The following is a 17,626-nucleotide window of genomic DNA, read 5'->3' as shown; positions in this document are numbered from 1 at the left end:
CTTAGAGGATATGCTCAGGGCTTGTGCTTTAGACTTCGGAGGATCATGGGAGGAACACTTACCACTAGCAGAGTTCTCATACAATAATAGCTATCAAAGCAGCATCAAGATGGCACCATTTGAAGCTCTTTATGGAAGAAAGTGCAGATCACCGATATGTTGGTATGAAGCCAGAGCAAGCAAAGAGTTCAACCCTGATTATGTCAAGGAAAAGCAACAAATAATTGACATTATCAGAGATCGGCTCAAAATAGCCCGAGGCGAAACGGAAGAGTTATGCCGATCGAAAGAGGAGAACATGGGAGCCACGAGTTGGAGACATGGTATACCTTAAGGTGAGCCCGATGAAAGGACTCCAGAGGTTTGGAGTAAAAGGAAAGCTTAGCCCTAGGTACATCGGACCTTTCAAGATTTTGAGTCAAAACCGAGGGTTAGCCTTCGAATTGGAATTACCGGGAAGGTTATCTCGTGTACACAACATATTTCATGTGTCGCAACTCGAAAATGTTTGAAGACCCCAGATGAGCCAAGATCACATGAAGAGCTCGAGTTGCAACCAGATTTGACATACATCGAGAAGCCAGCCAAGATTCTCGAGGAAAACTGGAAACAACTCAGGAATCGAGCGATAAAGTACTGCAAGATACAGTGGAAGCATCATCCCGAGAGGGAAGCTACCTGGGAAAAAGAGGAAGACCTGAGGAAAACATACCCCGAACTTTTCAGGTATTACAACCACAACTTCGGGATGAAGTTTTCTTTAAGGGGGAAAGGTTGTAATGTCCCAGGTTTAGAGACGATCGAGGGGTAGATTTTAGAAAGGGATGTGCATTACATTGCAAATTCTGGGGAAATTTCGCGCTTTTAAACAAAACTGCATCGAAGGGGGACAAGTTTCTCTCTCGACACCTTACAGGGTTAGGGTTTCGAGAGTGCGACAAACCTGTTCCTTATTCAACTAAACTAGGGTTTTTGAGAAGAGAGGGGAGAGTTTGCATCACAAACTTAAGTTGCATGATTGAATTCCAAATTAAGTTGTATGATTGAATTCAATCCAAGTTTGAATTTGAATTTCAAATTCAAACATCAAATGAATATCACATAATTCAAACTTGAGATAATGCATTACACAATTACAAGTAATCAAGAATATGAATAGTACAATATTTAAATAAAGCTCATTAAGGAAAACTTGAGCTTTATTGATAATCACACATAATACAATGTCATTTACAATATCCAAAATAGTAATATGAAATATTACAACATATTACAAGAATTGGACAAAAATAGAAAAAGAAAAGAAAAGGAAATTACAATTCTATGATCTATCCTAACACTACAAGCTAAACTTCATTTAGTCTTGTACTTGATTATCCTCATGATCATTGGAGCATCAGATTGATCCCTGCACACAACAAAGCAAAGAACTAGTTATGCCAAGTGGCATTGCCACTTGGCAGGTTAGAAAAAAATGGAAATGATGGATAATACCAAGTCTGCCGAGCTGATCCACTCTCACAGCCAAGTGCAAAGTATCAGGATACACACACACACACAGCCTGCTCACAAGGCTGTGTGCATGCAGCACACACACACAGCAAGCAGTGAGTCACTCAAGCATGCCAGGCTCAGCTGTCGACCATGTGAGCACAACAAAGGTGATATAAAACCTTTTCCACCGCCAGAACCCTTAGATCATCGGCAGAATTCACTGGGTAAGTCCACCAGAAACCAAGAGCTAGCAAGAACAGCTCAAGAACACCAAGAACAGGTGAACAGCCAGAGCTGTCCCACCTAGCCCCAATTACCAGAAAGTAACCAAGCATCATCAGCAAGCCAGGAGGAGCAGGGCAAGATCATAAATCCAAAACAGAAGAAATCCTCTACACCAACAACATTTCTAGGAGCTGGAGTGAGGTATACACAAAGCAACATGAGCAAGCATCTGTCTTGCTCATAAATAAGCATATGCACCAATCACACACAAGCAAAAGTGGGTAGATATCCTATTTATGTCATCATCTGGCTACTAAGCCATATGGTGCAAGCAAATGTAGTAAGGCCATTAGGAAATCATCCTATGGGAACAACAGCTATGGAAATTAATGCATAACTGAAGAAATCCAGCAAGAGATGAAGACACAGCTAGCCTAGCCATATACTTAGCACCTATAGCTACTGATGCCATCAGACTGATAGACCCTCTGTGTCTATTCATGTTGTCAACATCAAAGTCCACTGGGAATCCATCAAGGGATTAGCCAGTGAGCATCTATTTTCCACAGCAAGCCAACAAGGGATGGGAGCTTCCTGAGCAGCCAAGAATGGCTGCTGAGGCCACCTCAACCACCCAAAACAGTCAAACCACCAAGCCCAGCACATGCATCATCACCCAGGTGGGTTCAGAGTGGGCTAGGGTCCCCAACAAGTGTTGGCATCCCTCTAGCCCAAGCAAATTAAATTAATATGATCATCACTGTGTCACAGTTCACATCATTTATCCAAATATCAAGGCAAATTAAGCAGATAAATGAAACAGACAAGCTACTGATGCACATAGTCTTGCAGATGATTCAAAGGATCATTGCAAGCAGCCACTGATGCTTGGACAAGCACCAGCACACACAGGCTAAGCCTGTATGAAGCACAAATAGCACTGGAGGAGCACCAGTGAGTCACAGAGAGGAGCACACACTTACTCACAAGCAAGAAATGATCAATTGAGCATCAGAGCCTCACTAGCTCTTGTTACAAATCACCATAGCCAAGTCTAGCACCAACACAATAACCAGATCAATTACATAGCCACAGAACAGGAACAATGGCATAGCAGACAATCAAATATATGATATATAATTGTATGCAGAAGCACACCATCAAGGGATAGTGTTGTGTAGCCCACAAGCATGCTCAAGGGAGCATATCTATGAATTATAGCACACCAAAGAGCACCCAAGGGCACTGGCTCTTGCAAATTTGCAAGAATTGCACACTGCAATCAAGCCAGGGTCAGAATTAGGCACACACAATATGTCCAAGTGGCAGTAGCAATAGCAGGAGCAAGCCAGTAGGCCATGAGCATCACTGGATGCTCATGAGCAATTACAGAAGGGACATAGCAGGAGATCACCATAAACAGAAGTAGCCAGGAAGCATGAAGCAAAGACACAAAGATAGCAAAGATAAGCACAACAGCTAGAATCCATGGCGCATATGGCAGCAACAACTAGCACATCATAGCAGCACCGAGCTAGTCTCGGCGCAGAAAACATAGGCGGAGCAGCGGCACAGACCAGATGGATGCCAGGGCATCCAGAGGAAGGAAGAGAGGAAGAACAAGCGGTAAGAAGCGAGGGAGGCGGTGCGAGCTACGATTAGACGGAGAAGGGCACGGCCATGGCGGCATGGCGGCACACGCCGGTCGAACGGCGGCGCCAGTCCATGGCCATGCCAAGCCAGCTCGTCGCCAGGCGCACGGGTCCCAGCAGCATCACGGCGAGGCACACGGCCACGCCAAGTCACCAGGAGCAACGGCGGCGACGAGGTCACCGTGGATCAACCGACTAGGTCACAGAGGGGTTGGGGAAGAACAACAGCGGCGCGGAAAGGCAGATCGACGCGGATCAATCGAAGCGCCGTCGAACGGCGGTTCGATTGATACCGATCTCGCCGGCGGGGATGGCCGGTGGCGGCCGGAACATTTCGGCGAAGGCGGCGGCGACCACGGCGTCGCGAGAGAGAAAGGGAGGTTAGGGTTCGCGAGCGCGTGGGGAAGAAAGGGGTCGGTGCGACCGACCGAGCCCAAGTGGCTCGGGTTAGGGTTAACCCGCTGGGCCACCCTGACAGGTGGGCCCAGGGGCAAATATGACTTTTCACAATTTGATAAAAAACCTGAAACTTTGAAATTCAATAGAATATTGATAAAAGCTCCAAAAAAATAATTAAAAATATTTAAAAGGATCAGCATAAAATTCTCTATTTAAATAAAATACCAAACAGAATTTTTGAAGACAATTAAGAATAAATCTTATTTTGATGATTTAAATAATAATTTAAATCACTCACATTATTTTCAATAATGAAAATAAGTCCATTAATGCTATTGGACTCTCAAAAACACCTTGACAATATCTCAAGGTTGTATTTACCCTAAATCAAGTATCCCCAAGATGTTCTTAGTATTTAACCTCTCACATGAAATTACAACGACATCGGAAGGGGGGAAACAAACCCTAAAACTGGAATCATGCATAATTGCTTCTTTAACCATTGCCCTTATCGGACAATGATGCTATTTTTCAGAGACAGAGGACAAGGGTCAGTCCACACCTTCCAACTGCAAAACTTTGCAGTGTTCAGGCAAGTTCATCACTTGCTCATGTCATTTGAGTATTTCTATCAAATTACTTGCAAAGTACTATGGTTATCACTATTGCATAAAAACCAAAACCACTACTTTCATAACTATGAATATGATTATGTGGTGGGCAATGGAACCATGGATTGTGTTGATATGGTGGAGGTTCCATTGCAAGGGTTTATATCCATCTAGGATTAAACAGCAAATGTCGCCAGTGATTCTTGTGCCGTAATAATCGTGTTAACCATAAGATCTGAAATGGGACGGACTAGTCAATCGTATTTCCACCTCTTGTACATCAACAGATGCGCTTACCGTAGCAGTTGTATCTTGCGGAGCAACTTGTGGGTGGGGAACCCATTCTAAGTCCCCACGGTTATGATGTGCATACCGTAGCGGTTGCGGCTTGCGGAACAACTTGTGGGTGGGGAACCCATTCTAAGTCCCCACGGTAATGTGGTCTATGATGGGTTGCAGCTACCGGCGAAGGAGTTTGGTTCGATCCCAGACTGTTGTCGTGGTCGGGGTCCGTCCTTAAATGGTGTAAGTGGACCAACGAGGACCCAGGGTCGGGGTTTGCAACAAAGGGTGGGTGTGCGAGGTAGCGGAGGAATATGATTGGCTATGACCTTATACCGGGCCTCACACCGAAGGAAGTGTGGATGGGAAAGCTGCCCGGTTGGCACCAAGGTTAAGATCTCTTATGGGTAAAGCAACACACCTCTGCAGAGTGTAAAGAACTGTGACCTGTCACTCCCTGTTCCGGGATAAGGAACTGCGAACGCGGCCGGAAAGGAGCTCCATGAAGTTCTAGTAAACCGGTGAAGGCTGACGGACATAGCTCTTTGGAATAAAAGCAATCTCTTGAAGAAATGTCTATCAAAACTTGCATTGGTATTAGACTTTCTGGTCTAATATCGTAGCTAGAGCATTAAACACCTCTTCTCTATAATGAACTTGTTGAGTACGCTCGTACTCATACCACTCTTAAATCCCATGCTTAGATTGTCTGAATCGTCTGGAGGAGGACTACGACAACAATGAAGGAGCCGAGATCATCGGCTATGAAGAACCAGACCTCTCTGGAGGTATAGAAGGCGTAGACTACCTCATCGTCTACGGATCCGGGGAGGCTTCCGGAGGAGATCAAGCCTAAAGACATCCAGTAGTAGTAGTAACCGAGCAGCCCGAACTCTTAGTATTTAGCTGCTCGAGGAAATAAATGTATAACTTAATGAGACTCTTATATTGTAAGCTAAGTTGGGTTCGCCTCGAACCCAGGAGTATTCCTCTTAGGACCCAAGAGGAGCTCCAGGACGACATGTGTATGCTATGTGTAATAATAAATGAATGAGTTATGGACCTGCTATGTTCTGTTGTACTACTCTGAGGCATGTAATATTTGCGGAATGGTACTTCGTGAATGTTATATCAACGACTGGCATACTACAACATGCAGTGGTATGCAGGGTCACCACACCGGCTCCGTCCCCTTGGCCCTCATTATATAGGTGGAACACCCAAGAGTTGGTCTACAAGTCTTCGAATAAGACCCCAAACCAAAACCTTCCATATATGTTGAAACCTACCCAAGCTAGGACTCCCACTAGAGGTGGGATTCCCACCCTTCCTTGGGAGGGGGTGGCCGCCCCCCTTAGGGGAGTCCACTTGGGACTCCTCCCCCTTAGGGTTGGCCGGCCATGGGAGGTGGAGTCCCTCCGGGACTCCGCCTTCCTTAGTGGTTTCTTCCGGACTTTTCTAGAACCTTCTAGAACCTTCCATAGAACCTTCCGGATCATTTTAAATCTTATAAAATGACTTCCTATATATGAATCTTATTCTCCGGACCATTCCGGGACTCCTCGTGATGTCCGGGATCTCATCCGGGACTCCGAACAAATATTCGAACTCCATTCCATATTCAAGTTCTACCATTTCAACATCCAACTTTAAGTGTGTCACCCTACGGTTCGCGAACTATGCGGACATGGTTGAGTACTCACTCCGACCAATAACCAATAGCGGGATCTGGAGATCCATAATGGCTTCCACATATTCAACGATGACTTTAGTGATCGAATGAACCATTCACATACGATACCAATTCCCTTTGTCACGCGATATTTTACTTGTCCGAGGTTTGATCATCGGTATCACTTCATACCTTGTTTAACCTCGTTTCCTGACAAGTACTCTTTACTCGTACCGTGGTATGTGGTCTCTTATGAACTTATTCATATTCTTGCAAGACATTAGACGACATTCCACCGAGAGGGCCCAGAGTATATCTATCCGTCACCGGGATGGACAAATCCCACTGTTGATCCATATGCCTCAACTCATACTTTCTGGATACTTAATCCCACCTTTATAAACACCCATTTACGCAGTGGCGTTTGGTGTAATCAAAGTACCTTTCCGGTATAAGTGATTTACATGATCTCATGGTCACAAGGACTAGGTAACTATGTATCGAAAGCTTATAGCAAATAACTTAATGACGTGATATTATGCTACGCTTAATTGGGTGTGTCCATTACATCATTCATACAATGATATAGCCTTGTTATTAATAACATCCAATGTTCATGATTATGAAACTAATCATCCATTAATCAACAAGCTAGTTAAGAGGCATACTAGGGACTCTCTGTTGTTTACATATCACACATGTATCAATGTTTCGGTTAATACAATTATAGCATGGTATATAAACATTTATCATAAACATAAAGATATATAATAACCACTTTTATTATTGCCTCTTGGGCATATCTCCTTCAGTCTCCCACTTGCACTAGAGTCAATAATCTAGATTACATTGTAATATACCTAACACCCATGGCATTCTGGTGTTGGTCATGCTTTGCCCTAGGGAGAGCTTTAGTCAACGGATCTGCTACATTCAGATCAATGTGTACTTTGCAAATCTTTACTTCTCCATCTTCGATGTACTCGCGAATCGAGTGGTAACGCAGCTTGATATGCTTCAGCCTCTTGTGTGACCTTGGCTCTTGTGCATTGGCGATGGCACCCATGTTATCACAGTAGATGATTAATGGGTCCAATGCACTAGGAACCACACCGAGCTCTACAATGAACCTCTTCATCCATACCGCTTCTGATGAAGCCTCTGCCGCTATGTACTCGATTCTGTTGAAGACTTCGCCACCGTGCACCGCTTCGAGCTTGCCCACCATCGCAGCACCATTCAATATAAACACGTACCTAGACTGTGACTTAGAGTCATCAGGATCAGTGTTCCAACTTGCATCGGTGTAACCGCTTACAACGAGCTCTTGGTCACCTCCATAACAAAGAAACATATCCTTAGTTCTTTTCAAGTACTTTAGGATATTCTTGACCGCTGTCCAGTGTTCCATTCCTGGATCACTTTGATATCTGCTAGTCAAACTAACAGCATGTGCTATATCCGGTCTAGTACATAGCATGGCATACATGATAGATCCTACTGCCGAGGCATAGGGGATATTACTCATCCTTTCTCTTTCTTCTGCCGTAGCCGGTCCTTGAGTCTTACTCAAGACCTTGCCTGGTAACATAGGTAAGAACCCTTTCTTACTTTCGTCCATTCTAAATTTCTTTAGAATCTTGTCCAGGTATGTACTCTGTGATAGCCCTATTAGGCGACTTGATCTATCTCTATAAATCTTGATGCCTAATATATACGATGCTTCACCAAGGTCTTTCATTGAAAAACTATTATTCAAATAACCTTTTACACTGCTTAATAGTTCTATATCATTCCCGATCAATAATATGTCATCTACATATAATATCAGGAATGCTACAGAGCTCCCACTCACTTTCTTGTAAATACAGGCCTCTCCATGACACTGTATAAACCCGAAGTCTTTGATCACCTTATCAAAGCGTCGGTTCCAACTTCTTGATGCTTGCTTCAGTCCATAGATTGAACGCTGAAGTTTGCATACTTTTGTAGGATAACGTTGCATAGAAAACGAAAAATTTCCTACCGCAAACACGCAATCCAAGCCAAGATGCAATCTAGAAGACGGTAGCAACGAGGGGTTTATCGAGTCTCACTCTTGAAGAGATTCCAAAGCCTACAAGAGGAGGCTCTTGTTGCTGCGGTAGACGTTCACTTGCCGCTTGCAAAAGCGCGTAGAAGATCTTGATCACGATCCCTCCGGCGCCACGAACGGGCAGCACCTCCGTACTCGGTCACATGTTCGGTTGTTGATGAAGACGACGTCCACCTCCCGTTCCAGCGGGCAGCGGAAGTAGTAGCTCCTCTTGAATCCGACAGCACGACGGCATGGTGTCGGTGGCGGTGGAGAACTCCGGTGGAGCTTCGCTAAAGCACGCGGGAGCTATGGAGGAGAGGGGGCCGGCTAGGGTTTGGGAGGGGGTGGCCGGCCACTTGAGGGGTGCGGCCAGCTTGTGGTCTTGAGGTGGCCGGCCCCCTCCCCTTGTCCCTCATTATATAGGTGGAAGCCCCATTATATAGGTGGAAGCCCCAAGGGTTGGACTACAAGTCTCCGAATAAGACCCGAACCCAAAACCTTCCATAAGATAGGGAAACCTACCCAAGCTAGGACTCCCACTTGAGGTGGGAGTTCCACCTTCCATGGAGGGGGTGGCCGGCCCCCCTTGGGGGAGTCCACTTGGGACTCCTCCCCCACTAGGGTTGGCCGGCCATGGAGGTGGAGTCCCTCCGAGACTCCACCTTCCTTGGTGGTTTCTTCCGGACTTCTCTAGAACCTTCTAGAACCTTCCATAGAACCTTCCGGATCATTTTAATTCACATAAAATGACATCCTATATATGTATCTTATTCTCCGGACCATTCCGGAACTCCTCGTGATGTCCGGGATCTCATCCGGGACTCCGAACAAATATTCGAACTCCATTCCATATTCAAGTTCTACTATTTCAACATCCAACTTTAAGTGTGTCACCCTACGGTTCGTGAACTATGCGGACATGGTTGAGTACTCACTCTGACCAATAACCAATAGCGGGATCTGGAGATCCATAATGGCTCCCACATATTCAACGATGACTTTAGTGATCGAATGAACCATTCACATACGATACCAATTCCCTTTGTCACGCGATATTTTACTTGTCCGAGGTTTGATCTTCGGTATCACTCTATACCTTGTTCAACCTCGTCTCCTGACAAGTACTCTTTACTCGTACCGTGGTATGTGGTCTCTTATGAACTTATTCATATGCTTGCAAGACATTAGACGACATTCCACCGAGAGGGCCCAGAGTATATCTATCCGTCATCGGGATGGACAAATCCCACTGTTGATCCATATGCCTCAACTCATACTTTCCGGATACTTAATCCCACCTTTATAACCACCCATTTACGCAGTGGCGTTTGGTGTAATCAAAGTACCTTTCCGGTATAAGTGATTTACATGATCTCATGGTCATAAGGACTAGGTAACTATGTATCGAAAGCTAATAGCAAATAACTTAATGATGAGATCTTATGCTACGCTTAATTGGGTGTGTCCATTACATCATTCATACAATGACATAACCTTGTTATTAATAACATCCAATGTTCATGATTATGAAACTAATCATCTATTAATCAACAAGCTAGTTAAGAGGCATACTAGGGACTCTTTGTTTGTCTACATATCACACATGTACTAATGTTTCGGTTAATACAATTATAGCATGACATATAAACATTTATCATAAACATAAAGATATAAATAATAACCACTTTATTATTGCCTCGAGGGCATATCTCCTTGATCTCCCACTTGCACTAGAGTCAATAATCTAGATTACATTGTAATATACCTAACACCCATGGCATTCTGGTGTTGGTCATGCTTTGCCCTAGGGAGAGCTTTAGTCAACGGATCTGCTACATTCAGATCAGTGTGTACTTTGCAAATCTTTACTTCTCCATCTTCGATGTACTCGCGAATCAAGTGGTAACGCAGCTTGATATGCTTCAGCCTCTTGTGTGACCTTGGTTCTTGTGCATTGGCGATGGCACCCATGTTATCACAGTAAATGATTAATGGGTCCAATGCACTAGGAACCACACCGAGCTCTACAATGAACCTCTTCATCCATACCGCTTGATGAAGCCTCAAGCCGCTATGTACTCTGATTCTGTTGAAGACTTCGCCACCGTGCACCGCTTCGAGCTTGCCCGACTATCGCAGCACCATTCAATATAAACACGTACCCAGACTGTGACTTAGAGTCATCAGGATCAGTGTTCCAACTTGCATCGGTGTAACCACTTACAACGAGCTCTTGGTCACCTCCATAACAAAGAAACATATCCTTAGTTCTTTTCAAGTACTTCAGGATATTCTTGACATTGTCCGATGTTCCATTCCTGGATCACTTTGATATCTCGCTAGTCAAACTAACGGCATGTGCTATATCCGGTCTAGTACATAGCATGACATACATGATAGATCCTATCGCCGAGGCATAGGGGATATTACTCATCCTTTCTCTTTCTTCCTGCGTAGCCGGTCCTTGAGTCTTACTCAAGACCTTGCACGGTAACATAGGTAAGAACCCTTTCTTACTTTCGTCCATTCTAAACTTCTTTAGAATCTTGTCCAGATATGTACTCTGTGATAGCCCTATTAGGCGTCTTGATCTATCTCTATAAATCTTGATGCCTAATATATACGATGCTTCACCAAGGTCTTTCATTGAAAAACTATTATTCAAATAACCTTTTACCTTTGCTTAATAGTTCTATATCATTCCCGATCAATAATATGTCATCTACATATAATATCGGGAATGCTACTGAGCTCCCACTCACTTTCTTGTAAATACAGGCCTCTCCATGACACCGTATAAACCCAAAGTCTTTGATCACCTTATCAAAGCGTCGGTTCCAACTTCTTGATGCTTGCTTCGGTCCATAGATTGAATGCTGAAGTTTGCATACTTTGTCGACATTTTTAGGATAGACAAAACCTTTGGGTTGTACCATATACAACTCTTCCTCAATGTCTCCATTAAGGAACGCCGTTTTGACATCCATCTGCCAAATCTCATAATCGAAAAATGCAGCTATTGCTAACAAAATCCTCACAGATTTTAGCTTCGCTACAGGTGAGAAAGTCTCATCGTAGTCAACTCCTTGAATTTGTCGGAAACCCTTTGCGACAAGTCGAGCTTTATAAACCGTAATCTGCCCCACCGCATCTGTTTTTCACTTGAAGATCCATTTATTCTCGACAGCCTTTCGGCTATCAGGTAAGTCTACCAAAGTCCATACTTTGTTATCATACATGGATCCCATTTCGGATTTCATGGCTTCTTGCCATTTGTTGGAATCTGGGCTCATCATCGCTTCTTCATACGTCGCAGGGTCCTCATCATTGTTGTCCACAATCATGACATTTAGACAAGGATCATACCAATCAGGAGTGGCACGTTCCCTTGTCGATCTGCGAGGTTCAGTAGTTTCCTCGTTCGAAGTTTCATGATCATTATCATTAGCTTCCTCTGTTGCCGGTGTAGGCGGTACAGGTACAAATTCAGGTCGTTCGCTACTCTGATCAACGAGTATAGATTCATCAATCTCATCGAGTTCTACTTTTCTTCCAGTCACTTCTTTAGTGAGAAATTCTTTCTCGAGAAAGGTTCCGTTCTTAGCAACAAAGATTTTGCCTTCGGATTTGCGATAGAAAGTGTACCCTATAGTTTCCTTAGGGTATCCTATGAAGACGCATTTCTCCGCTTTGGGTTCTAGCTTGTCCGGTTGTAACTTCTTTACATAGGCTTCGCAACCCCAAACTTTCAGGAACGACAGCTTAGGTTTCTTATTAAACCATAATTCATATGGTGTCATTTCTACGGATTTTGATGGTGCTCTATTTAAAGTGAATGCGGCTGTCTCTAATGCATAACTCCAAAATGATCCACCAGAATTTGACCGGATCAGAGGTGGGCCGCGATCAAGATTGGGCTTGAAGAAATATACATGGAAGAAATACGTGAACCGGCCTTGTACACAAAGTTTGGGCTAGTTTGCCCTTGTATCTGTAAATATAGTAGGATACGTGTCGGTTAGATAGAATTTGGCTCGTGCACGGTTGGGATTATTCCCACGTTAGAAAGTCTACGGACTATAAATATGTATCTAGGGTTATCGAGAAAGAAAACAATCACGTTCATCACAAACAATTCTTGGCGCATCGCCGACCCCTTGTTTCGAGGGTTTCTTCCGGGTAAGCATCATGCTGCCTAGATCGCATCTTGCGATCTAGGCAGCATACGTGTATTTGTTGTTCATGCGTTGCTCGTACTGAAGCCTTTTTGATGGCGAGCAACGTAGTTATCATAGATGTGTTAGGGTTAGCATTGTTTTCATCGTATCACATGCTGTCGTTCATGCAACCCTTAGACGTCTAGCCGCCCTTACACCTTTCTTAGGTGTAAGGGCGGCACCTTGCTTGATCGTTGTTTAGTAGATCCGATCCGTTATGATTGCTCCTTGATTCCTCAAGGATTAGTTTAATATCTGCATAGTTAGGCCTTACAAACGGGTTGAATGATCCAGTAGCACGTAGGGTGTAGTTTGCTAACCCTAGATAAGATGTTCCGGGGATCAACTTAATGTTGGTTTTTAGGCCTTGTCTAGGGTCGGTTTATTATCACCGTGCGTGGCTGCCAGGCTCAATCGCGCGTAGGATGTTCCGATTATGTGGTGAGAACCCTAAATCGTCGTAGGTCGTTTTAGCTACATATTGATCAAGCAGGACCACCATGCGATCGTAAACCTCATACGAACCATGGGTGGATCGGCTCCTTAAGCCGATTCACAGGACAACCTGAGAGCCGATCGAGGCTCGTATTTAATGTTTACGTGTATGCCATGCAGGAAACTAAGCGAAGCAAATCCATCACCTTCCTGATCAGGTATAGATCAGGTGGCACGCCCTTGCACCAGCATCGGGACGTGCGTACCAGGAGCTTTGCGGGCCGTCGCTCGGAGTGACCAGGGCCAGCCGCAGCTCTGAGTTGTTCCCGGCTCTTCGTGTTGCCAGCCGTAGCTCGCCGGTGGGTTTCGGACGCCAACACATTCTGGCACGCCCGGTGGGACAGTCTTCGACATCAACTGCATCGCCATCTACATCTGAGATGGCGGAAGGTACTCCAGTCACGTACGAGGATCTGCCCGAGGAGCTCAAGAAGAAGTATGACGATGTCAAAGCTATCCTCGAAGCCGACCTCATCGGCTCTTTCCACAGGACCCGCTCACACGGCATCAGGTGGAGAGGGTTCACACCTGAAGGCGCGCTCGATGGAGTGGACCTGTCCACCCCTTCAGAAGAACGCACCAGGTCCTTGCGTCAGGAGATCAATTTCATGGTAGCTCATTCGCTACACCGCCATTCTGAGAGCCTGGTGAACACTTTGGAGCGTGTCGCCCTTCGGGTGCTCCATGAAATCTTGAGGCATCAGTACTCTCCGTCAGGACCTGCTCTAGGGACTCACCAAGGAGAGCTACCACTCCAGAGCCGACCACCGCTGCCGTTCGCGCTGGCAGCACCAGAGGTGCCGAGTACACCGGCATTCGTCGTCTACAAGGTCGGTGGCGATCCTAGCGATTACCAGTTCTTGTATGAGGCGCCTAAGGAGATCCCTCACGGATACACGTGCACATACGTGCCAGACAGCAGTAACTGGGCACTCACGAACCAGGCTGCAACAGCAGGGACTTCTGGAACAGCAGGAGGAGCTTCTGGATTAGATCTTGAGAAGCAGACGTGGCTAGCTAAGTACGCCACTCCGACGAACGTCCAGAGCTCAACTCCTGCAGCTAGCTCCGATCTTGAGAAGCAAGCGTGGCTGGCTAAGTATGCCACGCCAGCGAATCTTCAGAGCTCCACTCCTGCAGCTAGCACTGCGGATCAGATCAGCACGATCTTGAGAGACCAGTTCGGCATGGTGCCGAAAAGGAGGGCAATCGGCTATTCCAAGCCGTACCCCAACGACTACGATTTGATCCCACTACCACCCAAATATCGGCTCCCTGAATTCTCCAAGTTTAGTGGGTCAGATGGCTCCAGCTCAATCGAGCATGTGAGCCGATATTTGGCGCAGTTGGGCACAATCTCAGCTGCAGATGCACTACGCGTGAGGTTCTTCGCACAGTCCCTCACAGGATCGGCTTTTGGGTGGTACACATCACTGCCACCAGACTCGATCCGTACTTGGAAGCAGTTGGAAGAACAGTTCCACATGCAGTATCACTCAGAGGCTTCCGAGGCTGGCATTGCCGATCTAGCACAAGTACGTCAGAAGCGCGGAGAAACAGTGTCAGAGTACGTCCAGCGCTTCAGGACCGTTAGGAACCGATGCTATTCGGCTCGTTTGACTGAAAAATAAGCAGTCGAGTTGGCGGTGGTGGGTCTCGCATCACCGATCAAGGATATGGCTTCCCAAGCAGACTACCCTTCACTGGCGCATATGGTTCAGAAACTGTCATTATATGAACAGCGCCACCCAGAGCTGTACCAGGACGAATTCAAGCGTGCAGTAGTCCTGGTTGAGACAGAGGAAGATGAAGGGTCTGCGGGAGATCAAGAGGTAGCAGTGGCTGAATGGACTCGGGGGGCAAGCCCCGTGTCCTGCAAGTGGGTTAAGCCACAAGGTCCGCCCAGAGGGTTTGATTTTGACGTAACTAAAGCTGAGCAAATTTTCGACCTCTTACTCAAGGAGAAGCAGCTAAAGTTACCCGAAGGCCTCAAAGTCCCCACAGTACAGGAGCTGAACGGAAAGCCATATTGCAAATGGCATAACACGTTCACCCATACCACCAACGACTGCAGGGTGTGGCGTCAGCAGATCCAAATGGCGATAGAACAAGGATGTCTAATTTTCAACCAGTACGCCATGAAAGTCGACACACACCCCTTCCCCGCCGTTAACACGGTGGAATATGCTTACCCCGAAGGGTGCCAGCCAGGTTTCTCGTTGAGCATTAACATGGTCGAGCCTGGGCACCACTCTGGTAAGGACAAAAGCGAGGGCAGCCGCTCTCGTAGCAAGGACAGAGAGGAAGCCGCTCCACGCGATCGGCTCTGGCATGATGGCAAACGCTACATCACAGAGGGAGAAGTGAAGAATGTGCGATATCAACAACCTCTCTCTGATCATCTCCTCAATAAATATGTAAGTCAGTACGACCAGCGCCGGCGGTACGACAGCGACGATGAAAGAGATCGTCTGGCTAGCAGGGACGCCAGGAGACATCGTCGGCATGATCGCGATGAGGAGAGATACGAGCGCCGTGCCAAGGAAAGGTCAAGAGAACAAGACGACGTGGACAAGCATTGGGACTGTCCTTTCTTCAAACACTGCTGGGATTCAGGAATGAGCCGATTGCCTACAATCGGCAACTGCCCAGAGTGTAGACAGAAGAAGAAGGGTGCAACAGACGTGTCAGTGTTCAAACGTCTAGGGCCTCTCCCATCTAGGAACAAGCAAACTGAGTCCTCTCGGGAAGAAGACCTCGAGAAGTTAGAAGATGACTATGAAGAAGAAGAGGACAAGTACCACCGGCCAAGGTGGTGCCCTGATGGACTCAGCCGTTCCCAAAAGCGTAGGGTTCAGCGACTGCGTGGCTTGGAGGAAGCCGAAAGGTTATACCTGCACACGCTAAGGAAGGCGCGGCCCGATCTGGCCGCGAAAATTCAACGAACCCTGGATGAAGAGGGTCGACCACAAAAGATGGAGTGGCGCCCCAAGCAAAGGAAAGCCGATGATGAGACATCGGCTAGTACAAACATGGTGTTCATCCTTCCAGCGGAGTTTTGTGCTCCGGGGTTAGACGAAGCGCCTGTGGCACAACTTGACTGCGGCCCACGGCCGGTTATCTTTGAGAAGCCACGTGAAAGAAGCTACAGACACCTGAAGGCCCTGTACTTACGAGGTTATATCAATGGGCAGCCTGTCAATAGGATGCTGGTGGACACCGGAGCGGCAGTCAACATCATGCCATACTCCATGCTACGTCGGTTGGGACGCTCTAGCTCGGATCTGATCAAGACCAACGTTACACTGAGCGATTTCAACGGCCAAGCATCTGATGCACAAGGTGTTCTGAACGTGGATCTGACCGTAGGGAGGAAAACCATCCCTACGACATTCTTCATTGTCGATAGCAAGAGCACTTACGCTGTCCTGCTAGGGAGAGATTGGATCCACGCCAACTGTTGCATTCCATCTACGATGCACCAATGCCTAATACAGTGGGATGGAGATGAAGTAGAAGTCGTCCATGCAGACGATACAGCCGAGATTTCAACGGCTGGCATGAACGTTTGGGAGACGGAGGGCCAGGAGCCACTCTCAGGCATCACTTTGGACGACTGCGAATACATCGACGTGTCAAAAAACGGGGTGAGGCTGGTCTTATCCACTGGCCTGACCGTGTAACAAGAGCAAAGTCTATGAACGTACATGGGAAGGCCGATCCTTGTGATCGGCCCCAAAAAATAAAAAGTAACGATCTTGTCTCAAGCATGTCACGTAGTCATAGTGAAGCACGAACAAGGTGTAAACCTCTTTTGAGCAATGCAATCAAGTTGGGGGCCGATTCCAGCAATCGGCCCATATTACCCTTGCCATGCGTTTTGCCTGTGTTCAGCGTCGATCTAACAGGTGACGGAAAGCTAGGGTATGGGTTTACATCGGCTGATGAGCTGGAAGAAGTCAACATTGGTCCTGGGGATAAGCCACGACCAACCTTCATCAGCAAGAAGTTAGATCCCCATCTCAGGAGCTAGATGATAGCTTTATTAAAAGAGTACCCAGATTGCTTTGCATGGGATTACACAGAGATGCCTGGGTTAGACATGAGCATCATTGAGCATCGGCTCCCTCTCAAGAAAGGATTTCGGCCATTCCAACAATGAGCACGTCAGATGAAGGCCGAAATTCTCGAAGAAGTCAAGAAAGAGATCGAGAAAATGTTAGCCGCCGGGTTCATCGGGCCATGCAGGTATGCTGAATGGATCTCCAGTATTGTACCCGTGGAGAAAAAGGACGGCCGATGGCGTGTGGCTATAGATTTCCGAGATCTCAACAGAGCCACTCCAAAGGATGAATATCCAATGCCTGTGGCAGAAACATTGATCAACGCAGCTGCTGGCCACAAGGTGTTGAGTTTCATGGATGGCAATGCCGGCTACAACCAGATTTTCATGGCCCCGGAAGATATACACAAGACTGCATTCCGAGTACCAGGATCAGTGG

Source organism: Lolium perenne, chromosome 6, assembly GCF_019359855.2.
Source record: "Lolium perenne isolate Kyuss_39 chromosome 6, Kyuss_2.0, whole genome shotgun sequence".
Classification (NCBI taxonomy): Eukaryota; Viridiplantae; Streptophyta; class Magnoliopsida; order Poales; family Poaceae; genus Lolium; species Lolium perenne.
The sequence above is the reverse complement of the archived record's forward strand: the minus strand, read 5'-3'. Positions refer to the sequence as shown.